The sequence below is a fragment of the Euprymna scolopes genome, chromosome 17 (assembly GCF_053919585.1).
Source record: "Euprymna scolopes isolate OS-2025 chromosome 17, ASM5391958v1, whole genome shotgun sequence".
In the NCBI taxonomy this organism is placed as follows: Eukaryota; Metazoa; Mollusca; class Cephalopoda; order Sepiida; family Sepiolidae; genus Euprymna; species Euprymna scolopes.
The window spans coordinates 83,188,196-83,205,826 of record NC_136498.1 but is presented as its reverse complement, the minus strand read 5'-3'; positions in this window follow the sequence as shown (position 1 = coordinate 83,205,826).

The window sequence follows — 17,631 nt, the reverse complement described above, 5'->3', positions numbered from 1 at the left end:
TCCAACCATAAGAGTTTGTTGAAAATTACCTAAAAGCAAGACAGTATAGATATACATCTGGAAATGTAATATTTGAGCCTGGAAAATTATGGGGCTTGAGCGCCAGGATGATTTAGGGATGAAAAACACACTTTTGGGGGCTAATTTTAATTTTCTCCTAAAATTCATACTTGTGTCTAAATAGGGGTTTTAAATGGTACCGAATTTTTAAAAATTAAGGCAACGTTTGTTATAAAACGGTGCCATTTGACTGTTTCAGCCAAATAGTTCATATCAGGCCAGGGGTTTAAATGGGCAAAATAGGTAACAGTTTTACGACTGATTTTGGCTAACAGTACCAGGGAAGTAACTCTTGTAGACTCGATTTTACAAATATTGATTATATGTTCGTAGATTGAACTTTAATACATGGGATTAGTTGTATGCTTGAGTACTGCAAGCCTGGCCCACCAGGGAATTTTTTAAATTTTCTCACTGATGAGCTCAACAACTTGTCTGTTGGTATAAGGGTACATTTGTTGAGTGATTTCAATTTGGATCCGTTTTTTTGTAAACAATGTGGAACTAATAGAATCCCTTAATGAATCTCAACATTTTTTCAGCACTCAAATTACACCACTCAAATTGAAGATGGTATATTGGACCTTATTCTTGATATAGAACTTTCTTATTCACCAGCACTGTGTCTTCCCAGCCCATTTAGTGATCATTTTGTTTTGTACTTTAATGTGTGATTATTTTATATCCGTGTTGATTCATTTACTTCATATCGATAAAATAATAATAAAAAAATAACATATGTGAAAACACTCCCGAACATCTAGAATTAAAACAAATATTAAAAAGAAAAAAACTTATAGAGAAGCCATACCTTGTCATGGTTATAGGATTTTTACTAAAGTTGCTCCATTACCTTTTATTCAAAATCATGAAAAAGTTATCAGTCGTGGGACGATATGGTTTTTGGCTTTTTCTGTTGAAATCCATAAAATGTATTTAGAACATTTCCCAGATGACTGCTTCAATGGGTTTTTAGTTATACAACTGATTGATTTTCCATTATAACCGATAGACTCTCCGGATAAAATCTCAGTCGATTAATTTTTTTACTTAAATTTCAAACGAGACAGATTTTTTTACTCTACTGTCATACGAGGAACATAGTCATGAATTAAACATGAATTAGATGTTACACTTACAGGAATATTCTAAGTGGGGAGTTGAGCAGGGAGATGTTTGTTCACATTAAATTTCTGTATATTGATACAATCAGGGAAACAAAGGATTGAATTCCAAAGAATTCGAACTGTTCAAAAAAAGAAGCTGTTAGAATAGAAAGCATTCCGACATCTTGGGGCAATGATCGCCAATGAAAATATGGAAATTTGCTGTGAAGTCAATCGAGGCTATTTAAATCGAAGGGGCAAGTTCGTCGGAGCATATTCTATTAAAGTATTTGAAGAATAAGCACAATGATGCCTGAGTGAAGGTCATTTTTTGGACTTTGTTTAAGAGGAAGATGCTAGTTTTTAGTTCACTAACCTAGTTATGACAACTATTTTCTACGCATAGACAAATGGTGGCTTTGTAGAGATATAGGATATTGGCAGGTGAAATAAGTTTTCTATCACGGTAGAAGGAGCCCACTTTTTTTGCAGCAGTTTTAGCAATGTCATCTATATATTTGTTCTAATGAATATTTCCTGTAAATGTTAAGCCGAGGAGTTTGAATAATTATAATTGTTAAAGAGAATGAACCTTGTCTTAGTAGCCTTAAATGTGACACTCGGACACAATTGCATCAGGGAGACGTTTATGAAAGGATCTACTCTTGGGCACATTCGAATTAATGTGATGTTTTTTAGATGTACGGCCATCGATGACAACATGGGTCTTTCTTTTGGGGAAGAAAGATCTAATTATATTAAATATTCGTCCGGTAATACCGTATAAATTCATTTTCATGAGAAGATGTCTTCAAAGTCTTTGACAAAGTAAAGTATGAGGCAGATCTTGTCAAAAGCTTTGGATATATCAAGCTTTAACACGCTTGCTTCACTAATGTTGTTCCGAGATTACTGTTAAGAAATATGTAGTAGAAGAAATATGTAGTTGAAGGGGGATTAGAGCTCAGACGAGCATTTCCATGAAAATAACGATAAAGCAGAAATAAACTCGCAATGTCTCTTCTGTGGGAAATTGGTTGCAGGGAAGAGAAAAGGGCATTCCTCACTAGACTATGAAGTCTATTTTGAACTCTGTCAAGGCAGGATAAGTGGCCCAGATGTGGCAACAGTACTCCATCCTTGGATGTACTTGATTCTTATACAGGTAGAGAATTGCATCGGCGGTGAAATATTTACTGTAATGGTAGAATGATCCAACATTTTTCCAGCGATCTTAGCAACAGATTTGATGTATGTGTTCCATTTCAGATCAGCAGTAAAGGTCAGACTCAAAAGCTTGTCAAAACATGGACTATCATTTAATAGATTAATGATTCAAAGATTTTTAGCAAAAATGGAAGGAGACTGATGAGGCGGTAATTTTGTAGGTTAGTTCTTTCACCTGAATTCTTGATAACTGATACCATAGTAGCAATTTATCAGGAATGCAAGATTCGGCAAGCATTCGTTGGAGAGGCAAGTGTTAGCTCAGTAGAGCATTTCTTTATCATTTTTATGGGGCAAGATTATAAAATGCGTTTCTACACACCTAGACATCATCCGAAATAATATTACCATCCGCCTTTTCCTTTTTTCACCATCACTCATACAGCACACTCACTTCCATTACTTATTGGTAAGTTATCTTCACTGAAAAAATTGTGATTATTTTGAATATCCATTTTCCATCAATAAACCTGTTATTAGAATTACACGTATAAATGACATCTAATTTATAAAAATCACTATATCTCTCTGTCTGTCTGCCTGTCTGTCTGTCTTCATTTTTTTCAAAGTACATCTTATTCCAAATAGAATATCATGGAACAGCGTGAGGCTGATCAAGTGATTATATATTTTGTGGACCATTGTTATATATATATATATATATATATATATATATATATATATATATATATATATATATATATATGACATTATCTGTCTGCTAATAAGTAAAAATTGAAAAAGAAAATTTGAACTTGGCAGGTGTAATTCGACTTAAAGTGGTCTTGTACACATGTGCAATTATACATTTATACATTAAAGTCAGTTCATAATTAACTATTTCTTATCCGTCTGACAATGCTCAAATTGTAGTGACTAATCATCATCATCATGACGGGCTCCTTGCCTGGACCAATGTGACTTTTCCTCTCCAGAGTTTCCTGTCTTCCATCAGCTGCCTCAGATCTTCAGGTTCACAGTGGCGCTGTGCACTATTTGCTGGATGTACATAGATCTAGGTCATCCTTTGCTTTAGTGTCAATGTCGTGGAGTCCATAGCAATACATCACTCACCAGTTCATGCTTGCTCCTCAGACAATGACCAGTAAATCATAGGCGTCTTTCTCTGATGGTATTAGATATGGCAGGTAGGTTGCCATAATGTTGCTGCTTAATGGGATGACTTTGCCAAGATATATTTAATACTGTTCATAGCATACAGGTGTATGTGCCATCTAGTTTTCTTTCCAATCTTTTGGTGAGTGTCCAGGTTGTAGCACCGTAAACAAGGACAGACTCTACCACTGCCATGAAGAACTGCCTTTTCAGTTTGTTAGTTAGTCCCAAAGTCCATGCTGAACACAGCCCATCCAATGTGGCCCATGCTTTTGAGATGCAAATTTCGATATTTCTCTCTGTAGAAGCTATGTTGCTACCCAGATACATAAACTCAGTGACTTCTTTCAATGTTGATCCAACCAAAGCCCTAATCTCTCCTTTCACATTGAAAGTCATAAACTTTGTCTTATCCGCCTTTATGTGGACACCAATGTTATTTGCAGACTTTCCTAGCTTATGTGACAGTGTTTGCACATCAGCAGTGTTGTTCGCAAACGAAGCAATATCGTCTGCGTAATCTGTGTGCTGATTGATGATGTCTGTTTGTGGATTCATTTAGGGTGAAGCCTAGCATGTTTGAAGTATGAAGTCAAGACAGACAATGAAAAGAAAAGGGGCTAGAGTATCTCCTTGTAGAACCCCGGTGCAGATGTCAGAAAATTCAGTGTCCCCATCCGACGACCTGACCATTGCTCGAGTGTGCTCATATAGCATCATGATCGCATTAATGACTTCATTTGGAATGCCATATGCTTTTAATATTCTGACCATTTTTCCTCTAGGTACGGAGTCGAATGCTTTGGAGAAATCTACAAAGATCATGACTGCCTCAATGTTTTTGGCTTTGACTCCTTCAATTAGTCTCCTAACAGTAAGTATTTGACTAGTAGTAGAGCGATTCTTTCAAAATCCATTTTGGTTCTTCCTGAGCACTTCTTCGATTTTTGGTTGGTTTTCATTATTTTGAAAATGCTGCGGAGAGCATTTTGGTTCTGTTGATAAGAACTAAAAGCAAAACAAAAAAAAAATATTTTTCAAATTTCGTTGGACTTCGATTGCTTCTTATGTTAATTGGACAGAATCATCTTATGTGAGCGAAGGATTTTTTTTTCATTACTTAAAAACTGCTGCAAAGAGCATACCGATCCTGGTGATAAAAAGTATTTGAATCTCTGCAAATGCCAACCTTACGTCATAGCTTGTGCGGAAGTTATAACAGTATAGGATTAGCTCAACAGGCTATACCATCGAATGAAAGAAACACTCACTTCAGACCTAAATCGTGGCAGAACAAGGATATAGTCTATGGTAATCATGTAGGACCACTCATGATGGAAGACTGATGTAGAACCTGAACTGGCTAATGGGCCCTGGTAATGTCATGGGGAGCAGCATGATAGTTATGTGCCTTGGCAGAAGAACTAAAGAATCAGTTAATGGCAGGGCACAAAAGATGCTTAACGGAAGAATCGTTAAGAGATCAACGATTAGGTTCAACTAGTCTAATTGAAAAATTACTGTGATTCACCTGTAGATGTAGCTCGCACAGGTGATATTATCCGAGCTATCGAAAAATTCAATATGACTCTGAATCAAACCAGAATTCCATACCGCATCGACTGCCACACGGGTAACCAAGGGTCGCTACTTGGTGTGCCGGCACTGGCTACAGCTATTGACAAGTTTATTACAGCACCAAAACCTAGGCTATCAAAATGTAGACACACCATCAAAATATCCACATTTAATGTACGGACACTTCAACCCACATCTCAAATATCAGAACTTGTTGCTTCATCCAAAGAACACAATATCGATATTGTGTGTATTCAAGAGCACCGTCTCTTTCACAACGACATGGACATAAAGTACCATGAAATTGGTAACAGCTGGACACTAGTATCAGCGTCAGCATGGAAAAATTCGACAAATAGTACCATTGGGGGAGTAGGACTTCTGCTTAGCCCTCGAGCATTGAAATCATTGAAAAGTGCTGAGAAGATAACACAAAGGATAATTCTTGCTACCTTCAGTGGTAATCCTGCTACTACTGTTATTTGTTGCTACAGCCTTACCAACGTCAGTGACAAGTAAGAGATCCTGAATTTCTATGATGAACTCTCAGCATTAGTGCGCTCAATCCCCAAACATAATTTATTGATTATCAAGGATGACATGAATGTGCACATAGGACGGGAAGACAACAAGCATAAGTTCTCTTTCCATGATGGAACAAACCGAAATGGAGAGTATCTATTAATTTTCACCTTGAAAACAACCTACAATGCATGAATACCCGTTTTCAGAAAAGACCCGATAAGTTCTGGACCCATCAATCCCCAAATGGAGATAAGGCACAACTGGACTATCTTTTTATGAATAAGAAGTGGATCAATCGCTGTCATAACGGTGAAGCTTGGAGCAGTTTCTATAGTGTGTCTACTGATCATAGGATTGTAACCTCTAAGTTGAAGTTCTACGAGCGAACAAAACAAAAACATCATCTAGACAGCCCTACAACTGATCAACGTTGTCAGACGACAATCAGATCAAAGATAGATTCATATTTGAACTGCAAAACAGATTTGATGCCTTTACAAGCACAAGAGTAGGAACCAACTGCTAACACCACCTATGAAAACTTCATTAGATCGCACCAAGAAGCAGCAAAGAAGTGTATACCTCTGAAGCCCAACGTAAAGCGAAAAGTACCGTGGAAAAATGACAAAATAATATCAACATGAGAAAAGTTAAAAAACATAATCAAAAAGCAACATAAACACCCCACTCGACAGAATACAAAATTAAGGAAGAAGGCGCTTCAAGAGCTTAGTATGATGTACCTATCAGAACAACAGAAGTATATTCAAGAACAAATAGATCGAATCCAGAATGCAGCAGATAACAAACAATCCTATCTGGCTTGGCAAGTAGTAAATGAGATATCTGGGCGCAAACGACCTGCCAAAGCTAAGTTAAATGCAAACACTCCGGAAAATGCATGTTCGAAATGGAAAGCACATTTTGAAAAGCTACTCAAAAACAAACCAGAAGTGACAGACCAACCAATTAGCCGATTGTTGTACAGGAGCTCGATATTGAGAAGGGTGATTTTACAATGGAGGAACTTCTAACTGTATTAAAGAAGATCAAGAATCATAAAGCTGCAGGTTTAGATAACATACCTCTTGAAGTATGGAAGACATGTGGCTTCAATGACATCCTTCTTAATTCATGCAATTCTGTATATAATCAAAAAATTATTAATATATGGAGGGAAGGATGCATACTTTCCTTCCCCAAGAAGTGTGACTTAAGCATGCTAAGCAACTACAGAGGAATAACACTCACTCCAATTGCAGCAAAAATCTACAATGCCATAGCGACTAATGCTTGAGTACTAAATGTCTTGGTTTTGATTCTAACTGATGGCACCGTCATATTACTTTCTTTTTGGCTTTTACGTTTGAAATCACTGCTATATATTAGGTTCAATATAATAATCAATAGATAACTGGTTCTATAATACGAAATCTGCATGAATTAAAACATCATATTTAAGTGTTTTTAACGGGTGGCCAACTAGTCTTACCATAAAATGATTTATATATTAGATTAAATTTATTGCTAAAGTTTAAGGCATCCAAACAAAAATAATATGTGCCTTTGCTTAGGATTAAAGTCCAGTAGTTGTTTTGTCCCCAGTACAAAGAGGGTGAATTCTGCTAGATTGGAGCAGTGTTTTTAGTCAATAGTGCTTATTTATGAATAGCTGGAGATTGCACATTATGTCTGACTTTACACTAGTGACGAAACAAGTAAATAGGATATCTTATTTTACTTACACTAAAGGCAAAGCTCATATTGCCAACAGAAATGAGACCAGGTCTATTTGGTAAGTGCCGTTATTGTATTTAAGATATTTTTACTCACAAATTGAATCATGAAAAAATTATTAATTGTGAAAATTATGTATTTGCAAAAAACGAAAAAGTAAAAAAACAAAATTTGCTTCTTCTTTATCTTTATTTTGTATTTGTAGATTGAGACTAAAGTAAGGATCGAGTGTTTAAACAGAAAATCCGTTGAAAAGCAATAAATGTCAAAACAGTATTTAATACAATTTTTATTTTCCTATAAACACTAACTCAAGGTAGAATGAAAAGTAAATTTGTATGAATCAGTTTGGTATGGCTTTTTTGTTCATATTGATGCTATCATTGGTGTTGCTTTGCCCAATTATTTACAAGAGGTACCACGTGAAGGTTGCTAACATCCTTAACTAACAGTAGTGCTAGGAAGTAGATTAGATGCAAACTTAGCATTTCCAGATCGTCAATCCACACTGTTATTCAGTTAAGCAATGACAACTTCCAAAGGTACAAAGATTTATAATTAATATAGATTTATGTCTACATTAGGAGGGGAAATATGACCCCCATAGGGGGCAGAGGTTCTTCATGTTGCAAAGGACTAAAATGTTCTGCCTTATTGAACGTTTGACAATGTGTCGCTTTTTCAGCAGCTGTAAATTTTACAAACAATGATCAAAATTTGTATGCACTTTTCAAACTGTGGTTTTATGAAAATGCCCAGGGCTTGCATAAAACAAACAGGAAATGTGCAAGCCATCTCACATTGATATATTTAGCTTTGATGAGAACATACCTTACGGTAACGTTTATAATGAAGAAACCTTTGCCTCGAAATATATTTTACTTCCGGACATTTATTCGCTGGAATTGTCAGCAGAGGAAAATAAGAGTCCAAAAATGCCCGAGGCATTTTGTCATTAAAACATGGATAGAAAAGACCTGAACTCATGATACAAATGAATTGACATTTGTTTATTGACAAATGGCTAGAACCAATATGGTCAATAAATCTTTAAAGGAACAAAACAAAATCAGTGAATTATACCCGATGGAAGGGAAGTACATTGGCATTTGTTATTTGGTATTGAAATAATTATTTTGTGACATCGATGTAGTTACCGTTTCAGCTCACCTCGTAACTTCTATCTATGTATATAAAACTCAATGTCTGTTCGCATATGTGTTTGTGTGAGATTAGAGAATCTATATAAAATCTAAAAGTGCATTCGTATATAAAATTCACTAAGAAAGACAGTGGAAGTGGATACCTAAAAGGAAAACCCGCCTTCAAATTTAAAATGTATCCTATTTTTATGAAATTTAACTCATATGTATGAAATTTCCTGTGGAAGATAATGAAAATTATCCTAAATCATTAAGTGTCATCCTAAACTAAAGGAACTAATGGAGACGAACATCCTTCAAAACTTCAAACATATTCTATTTTGATGAAATTTATATATGTAGAAAATTCTCTGAATCTCCAGGGAACACAATGAAAGTGATCTAGAATCTGTACATTTTCCTCGATATGTCGAATATCAATGTGAACCTACCTCTAAGTGACCTATAGAAATAGAACCTCATTCAAACGTTAAATACATATATTACAGTTTATATATATATATATATATATATATATATATATATATATATATATATATATATATATATATATTATAGCTATGAAAATTGTCGTTGGTAGAACTCGGATACAAGTATAGATTTGGCTCAGTAGGATTGGGCCAACCCCAGCTACAAAGTGTATATATATATATATATATATATATATATATATATATATATATATATATATATATATATATATATATATATTATAGAGCGTAATAGATGGGGTCTAAAAGAGCAAAGCCTCAGTAAAATATATTTAAAAGTGCTATGCTCGGAGTATTGCAGCTATGATAAGCTCAATAGGTGTAATTACCTAGAGCTATATAAATAGAAAAGGTGAGAGATTAATAATTGTTAAATTATCAATTAAGTTTTCATAGGAGGAAACAAAGCAAAATCAAATTTATATGTACGATCGTTTCGGAAACAATATGTTTTATTCATTCGATATGTACAAATAAAACCATTGAGAAATAAGTAAAATACTTCAGGATATCATCTCCTCATTTGCATAAATAGGTGGGGGCAGAGAAGACAAATTTTAACTGGCTTATTGAAGTAAATATAAATATAGTTTGTGAACCTAGAATAAAAAAATTAAGTGAAATGAAATTCTTTTCTTTATATGATTAATATTAGATATGTTTTCAATTATATTTGTTATGATATAATGTCTATGTGATGAATTAAACTAGTGTGTATTGATTTTTAATTGGTAAAATAGTAAAAGAACGAAAAATATTAAGAAAAATAATAATTACATTTTGGATTTTATACTTGGATAGGATTTTTATAAGGGCGAAATTTACTATAAGTATGAAAAGCTGTTTTATTTTTTAGAATTTTAGATGTGATATAAGGAATTATATTTACAAAAAAGTTTTTAAAATAAGCACCTCTGTAACGGAGTGTTTCCATATTTTTTTTTTTTTTAATTTTTTTTGTTTTATTTATCTATTTAAAAAAAACAATATGGAAACACTCCCTTACTCAGAATTTCTGCGAAGGTGAATTGTGGGGCAACATCAAGCGAAATAGTAGGAAATCTTTCAATACTTCTTTCTATTGTTATTAGATTGATTATACAATTCAAAAGAGAGGACAAAAAGTACACAAAATCAGGTCGCCCCAACCACCTCTGAAATAACCTTGCGTCTTGTGGAAAGAAATATTCAAGAGAATCCTCGGTGCCAAAGCCTCTGATATTGCAACACAAGCTGGTGTCAGAACAGCTGTAAGGTATCTTCACAAGCCAGGCTATTATGCTAGAGCTGTGAGAAAGAAAGCTCTTCTTCGTCCTGTCAATGGACTGAGCTTGTGAGATGGTGGAGAGACCTATGACCTTTAGACCAATGTCATTTTCTCTGATGAGTAACGATTTACATTATTTATAGACAGTGGAAGGTTATAGGTATGGAGGCTCCCTAAGCAACTATTTAATTTCATAAGACTGCAGCCAACGTTGAAACATGGGGATTTCTTGGTTATGGTATTGAGTGCAATTTGGAGTGATGGTCGCTCGAACCTGGTGAAGTGCGAAGGAAACATCATTTCTGCTAAATATGTTTCAATATTACATGAAAGATTCCTACAAATATTCTCAAGTGGTAAAATAAACCAAGTTAATTACCTATTTGTGGAAGAAAATGGAGCTCCTTGTCACTCTTCTTCAGCAACACAACATTTGTTGAGTCAAAATGGGATTAATAAACTTCTATGGCCAAAATATGGACCCAATTGAAAACCTTTGGGCATAAAAGACTGCAACCTTCGTAAAAAAAAAGAAAGCCATCTTCTTAACCTGAACTTTTAGCATTATTACATTAAACATGGCTAAAAATTTCTCGAAATGATTTTTGTCAACTGATCAATGCCATACCTAGAAGGGTCCTAGTATTAAAAACAGCAAAGGGTATGTCAACCAAATATTAGCATGGTGCAAAAATAATGTCGCCTTTATTATATATATATATATATATATATATATATATATATATATATATATATATATATATGCCAAAAACGACATTATTTTTTTCCTTTATTATATATATACACTTGTGCCCGATATTATTCATACCCCCTCTTGAAAATTGAGTTTATTAGGTGTAACTTTGTAAGAATTTATTGTTTACGTCCATATTGATACATATTCTTAATAAACCTCTTCTGATCATTTTCGTCATTTTAAAATCTCGGGATACTTGTAATAAAAGAAATATACAGCTATTTATAAAATCTGCAATGTTCAAAAATAATCATACCCCCTTATTTTTTCAGTATTAATCGAGTTTCTGACTGTTTGTTTCCTGTTTGATTCTTATTTTGAATGCTTTTATACAACCTTTGATTAATTTAATTTCGTTTTTTGCATTTTTCAGAAATTAAAATGATATCAACTGAAAACCAAAAAAAGAATAAAAATTATTAGAATGGGGAAGAAAAAAGAGCTTAGTAATGATCTTAGGACTAAAATTGTGAATTCACATAAGGATGGTTTAGGTTACAAGTCAATTTCCAAGAAATTTGAGGTCCCTACAGCAACAGTACAGAGCATCATCAAAAAATTCCAGAGCCACCACACAACAAACAACTTGATTGGTAGAGGAAGGAAAAGGAAACTGTCTGCTAGAGCCACCAGGAATATTGTAAGAAGTGTTAATGCAAATCCAACCACCACTACTAAGGACATTTTAGAAAATCTGGAGTCTTCTGGCATAAAAATATCAAGGCAAACATTGCAAAGGACTCTGCATGAAAATGGTCTGAAAGGAAGAAGACCAAGAAGGACTCCATTGCACACCGGAAAACGCCTTGCAGCACGTCTAAAGTTTGCTAGGACCCATGTGAATTCTCCAGAGTCCGTTTTCTCAAGTATTTTGTGGACTGACGAAACAAAAATTGAATTGTTTGGCCATATGGATGCTTCTTACGTTTGGAGGAAGAAAGGAGAAGCTTACAACCCAAAGAACACCATACCCACGGTGAAACATGGTGGTGGTAGCCTAATGTTTTGGGGCTCCTTTTCGGCTAGTGGTCCAGGTAGTTTGGTCAAGATAGATGGAACCATGAAGAAGGAGCAATATTTGGAGATACTCCAGAAAAACATTAGACAGGATGCGGAGAAGCTCCATTTAGGACCAAACTGGGTCCTTCAACAGGATAATGATCCAAAACATACTGCCAAAATAGTCAAGAAATGGTTTGAGGATAATCACATTAATGTTTTGGAATGGCCTAGCCAGAGTCCTGACTTGAACCCTATCGAAAACCTCTGGCACATATTGAAAACTGAGGTTAAAAAGCGGAAGCCTAGAAATTTGAGGGATTAAGAGAACTACTGCATTGAAGAATGGTCAAAAATCAGTGTTGATGCTTGTAAAAACCTTGTTGATAAATATCCAAAACGGTTACAGGCAGTTATTAAGAATAAAGGGCATGCTATTGACTATTAGTAAGAGAGGTATGAATAATTTTGAACTAGTGCCATTATTGTTTTTCTTAGTATAATGCTTCAAACTTGCATAATTTATTTATTTGTTGAGTTTAAATTAAATGCTTATGCTTGATTTATTGTTTGAAATCCCTTTAATATTGTCTATCTTCTGGTTTGAGCAATATTCTTATAGAAATCTCAAAGATCCGAGGGGTATGAATAATATCGGGCACAAGTGTATATATATATATATATATATATATATATATATATATATATATATATATATATATATATATATGCCAAAAACGACATTATTTTTGCACCAACCTAATATCAGATATTAAATTTGTGACCATTTCTTTTTGATTTTGTTCTAAAAATTTTGTTTATTGAAATAAACTGTTTCTATGGATGCCTATTCTTTTCTGTTTTGTCTGTGTATATCAAAACGTATTATGCATACTTAATTTAATGATACAAAATATTTGCAAATACATATAAACTTTAGTCCCCTCCGGCTGCAAAACACTTGTTGTACCGTTCCAACAATTTCTGGAAGTCCTCTTGTGTGAGCATGTCAATGACCCTTGTCACAGCCTCTTTCATTTTCTTGTCTAATAGCGACAGCCTTTAAAGTTTTCCTTGGGCTTAGGGAATAATCTAAAGTCACAGTGAGCAAGGTTTGGACTATCGGTGGGGAACTGTATTGATACACATCTTGGTCTGTGACAAACGTCTGTATCTTTAGTTCTTCGCTAATAATTGTGTGTACAGTTCCCACACTGATATCAAACTGTGCACTTTTTGTCTTTATAGACACACGACGGTCTGTATCCATGACATTCTTTATTTGCCCAATCAACTATGATGTTCTGACTTCCTTACTCCTCCCACACCTCTTATCATCCCTCACAGGCTCCTTGTCTTCCTTAAATGTGTTTTGCCACTCAAAACCTGATACTCAATTCATGCAAGATGGTCTAAAAGCAGTCTGAAGCATTCCATACGTTTCTGTGACATTTTCTCCAAGTTTAAAACAGAATTTTATTGCATATCGTTCTTCTAAAGTGCAACAAATTTCTTTTTTATTCCCTGGGAGAAGAATTTTACTTTGTTTATTTTTGTAGGGATAACTTTTTTAAGGGATGACACATGGTTTTACGACCTAGGGTAATGGTAAAACATTTAGTGAACGTCCATATAAAAGATTAGGGTGCATAAACGTAGTCACATTAAAAAGTAAAATCTCATTTTAGAGAAATAACTAATTTGAGGGTGTTAATCTATACTTTTATTATTATTATTATTATTATTATTATTATTATTATTATTATTATTATTATTATTATTATTATTAAATCGCTATTGAGGTGAAGGTTCAAAATAGTTAACCCTTCTCCCCATAACCATTTTTTTATGCAGTAAAATACTTTGTTTCAATAATTATGGTGTAAATAAATATTTATTCCTTATTAAAAGATTTACAGTATATTTTATTTAACTAAAGAAATATTTATTGTTCATACATATATTTTCCCTTATTTTTTTACATTGTTAAGTGTAGTTTCAGAATAGTTAACCCCCTCCCCATATTGAGAATGACTTTCAGCATGATTCTTACAATAGTGTTATCAAAGTTTATTGATTTTTCTTATTTAACAAAAATTATAAAACAGATACAAGAACATTTTAAACATTTTTTTTCATTAAATCGTTATTTAGGTGAAGGTTCAAAATACTTAACCCTTCTCCCCATAACCGTTTTTTAATGCAGTAAAATACTTTGTTTCAATAATTATGGTTTAAATAAATATGTATACCTTATTAAAATATTTACAGTATATTTTATTTAATTGAAATCTATATCAATAATTCGACTTAAAAAATATTTGTGAATTTTCAAATCTTCATTGAATAAAATTCAAAATAAATAGAAAAGTCTATTGCATATGTAAAAGTTGACGGTTGCTTATTTAACTTCATTAAAAGCTATCAAAGTCAACCAAGAGCTGCTCAATATTTTGGCTTAATGGATCATTTAGCAAGGAATGAAGATGGTTATTCTGGTGTACCAGTTATTCTACCATCTACATTTACAGGAAGTCCTAGGAATCTACAACAGCTTCATCAAGATGCAATGGCAGTTTTCTGTGACCTATTCATTACTTACACGTGTAATCCAAAATGTCCTGAAATATTAAACAACTTGGGGTTATCGGAACTTTTACAAAATCGATGTCAACAATGTCACACAGTTTTTTTTAAATTCACAGTCTGACTCCCAAGAACCTGCTGACTGACGGCTATTCTCACTCCAAGCAGCTGATCGACGTCCCTGTCACCGCCTCAATCATCACCAGCACTTCCTGACAATATCAACAGCATCAGTTACGATCGCATTGACCTTCAACAAAAGTTAAAACTAAAGTTCTTTGTTTGTTCTACTTGCTTCCATACGTTCATTTTTGTAATATAACAATAAGGAATTTCTTACTGATGTGTTTTAAAAGATTTTAACTACCGTGGAATTTCCACGGGTCCTGCTAGTTATTATTATTATTATTATTATTATTATTATTATTATTATTATTATTATTATTATTATTATTATTATTATTATTTGTAGTCTTTATTAACATTTTACAGTAAAACAAAGAAATCTAATAACCGACCAAATCTATATAATTCTGATAAAACATATGAACATCGTTTGATAGAGGAAAGGGACAGAATAGCCACGACCCTGCCCACCACTTTCATGTTAAAAATGGTTTTCTAAGTAGTAATATTATTATTTAAACACTCATTCTTACCTGGGAAGGGGCTTTGTTAATTATCCTATTCTTATAGCGTCATCTTATTTTGCATATCAATCATCAATTATTTATCAAACAATTCAAATAGCATTTTGTGCAATAACGATAAAATAATACATTTCGTCTTTGTTTTAAAATCAAAATCAATCTTTATTTGTCTCACATTTTCAATTAATTACAAACCATTTAAAAGAAGCCAAACACTATATTGTCACTTTGACTGATGCCTTTGTTATGATTTTGAATAAAAGGTAATGAAGCAACTTTAGTAAAAATCCTATAACCATGACAAGGTATGGCTTCTCTATAAGTTTTTTTCTTTTTTAATTTTTTTTTTTAATTCTAGATGTCAGGGGTGAGGGGGGGTCACATAAGTTATTTTTATGCTATTTCATCGATATGAAGTAAATGAATCAAAACAGATATAAAGTAATCACACATTAATGTACAAAACAAAATGATCACTAAATGGGCTGGGAAGACACAGTGCTGGTGAATAAGAAAGTTCTACATCAAGAATAAGGTCCAATATACCATCTTCAATTTGAGTGGTGTAATTTGAGTGCTGAAAAAATGTTGAGATTCATTAAGGGATTCTATTAGTTCCACATTGTTTACAAAAAAATGGATCAAAATTGAAATCACTCAAAAAATGTACCCTTATACCAACAGACAAGTTGTTGAGCTCATCAGTGACAAGATTTAAAAAATTCCCTGGTGGGCCATGCTTGCAGTACTCAAGCATACATCTAATTCCATGTATTAAAGTTCAATCTACGAATATATATAATCAATATTTGTAAAATCGAGTCTACAAGAGTTACTTCCCTGGTACTGTTAGCCAAAATCAGTCATAGAACTGTTACCTATTTTGCCCATTTAAACCCCTGGCCTGATATAAACCATTTGGCTGAAACAGTCAAATGGCACCGTTTTATAACAAACGTTGCCTTAATTTTTAAAAATTCGGTACCATTTAAAACCCCTATTTAGACACAAGTATGAATTTTAGGAGAAAATTAAAATTAGCCCCCAAAAGTGTGTTTTTCATCCCTAAATCATCCTGGCGCTCAAGCCCCATAATTTTCCAGGCTCAAATATTACATTTCCAGATGTATATCTATACTGTCTTGCTTTTAGGTAATTTTCAACAAACTCTTATGGTTGGAAAAGATTTTATGTCATGAAAAGTACTATTTTTGGCCATTTTTTTTTACCCCCTGGGGACGTAACCAGAAATTTTATAAAAAAATCCGAGAATGTTACATTTTCTCCCTTGCGTAGTTGTAACTTCATGCAAAATTTAAGAAAAATGTAATGAGTTGAGAATTTTGGTAATGAACGGACGAATGAAAGAGGGTGAATTTGAAGGTCCAAATCACTGAACCAAAAATATATTAAGTAAGGTGTACTCGTGTATTCCTTTCCCGCTAAGTGTAATGTTATGAAGAGTTTTACAGTAATTTGAAACTGTAAAAATAAAAAATTTTTATTTATTTAAAATTTTAAAAGAATCGGAATTGGAATCAATGATTGTATCAAAATCGGGGAAAATTTTGGAATCGTCCTATCATTAGTAAGTTCACATAAATTGCATGTTGCATCACCGTGGTTCAAATTGCAGGGTTTGAACCTCCGTTTCTTTGAACTCCTGAAACACTAATGGCAGGGAGGTCTCTCTTCAGATACCAACAGTAGTCAGCCATCATGACTGTGTCCCAGCGACCCTAATACCTGGTCTTCATCTCTTTGAGGTTCTGATAGACTCTCTCTCGCTGCTTGTAACTTATTGAACCCAGTTCTCAGGAAATCGGTCCATATATGAAAATGCGTAATGCATCTTGACACAGCTCAGGTTTCTGAAAGCAGTCAGACAACTTGTTGTCGACAAGTTCTGCATTGTTTCTAACTTTATTGTTTTCAAGTAAGTTCTTCACTACCAGAACAAATGCCTTCCACGCTTCCAGTTCTACTTCAACCATTGAGTTTTCAAATTTTAGACCCCTGATGAGCTACCGGGGCTGAGAACCATCAAAGATGCCAGTGTTCAACTTTTCCATGGTTAATTCTGGAAAAATCTGGCACAAGTAATTGAAACAGTCACCATCCTTGTCCAGAGCCTTGGTGAACTGCTTGATTAAGCTGAACTTGATGTGCAGCAGTTGGAAGAGTATCAAGAGGGTCTTTGATGATGTTCCTTCATTTGCAATGCAGCAATTCCCCTTGCACAGACTAGTCCTTTGTTGTGTCTGATGAGCACTAATTTTTGGAACATTTCAAGGCTTTATGATTTCAAACTGATCGCTTTTCGGCATAATCATTCAGAACTATCAAACCACGATACTTCTCGTTATTAA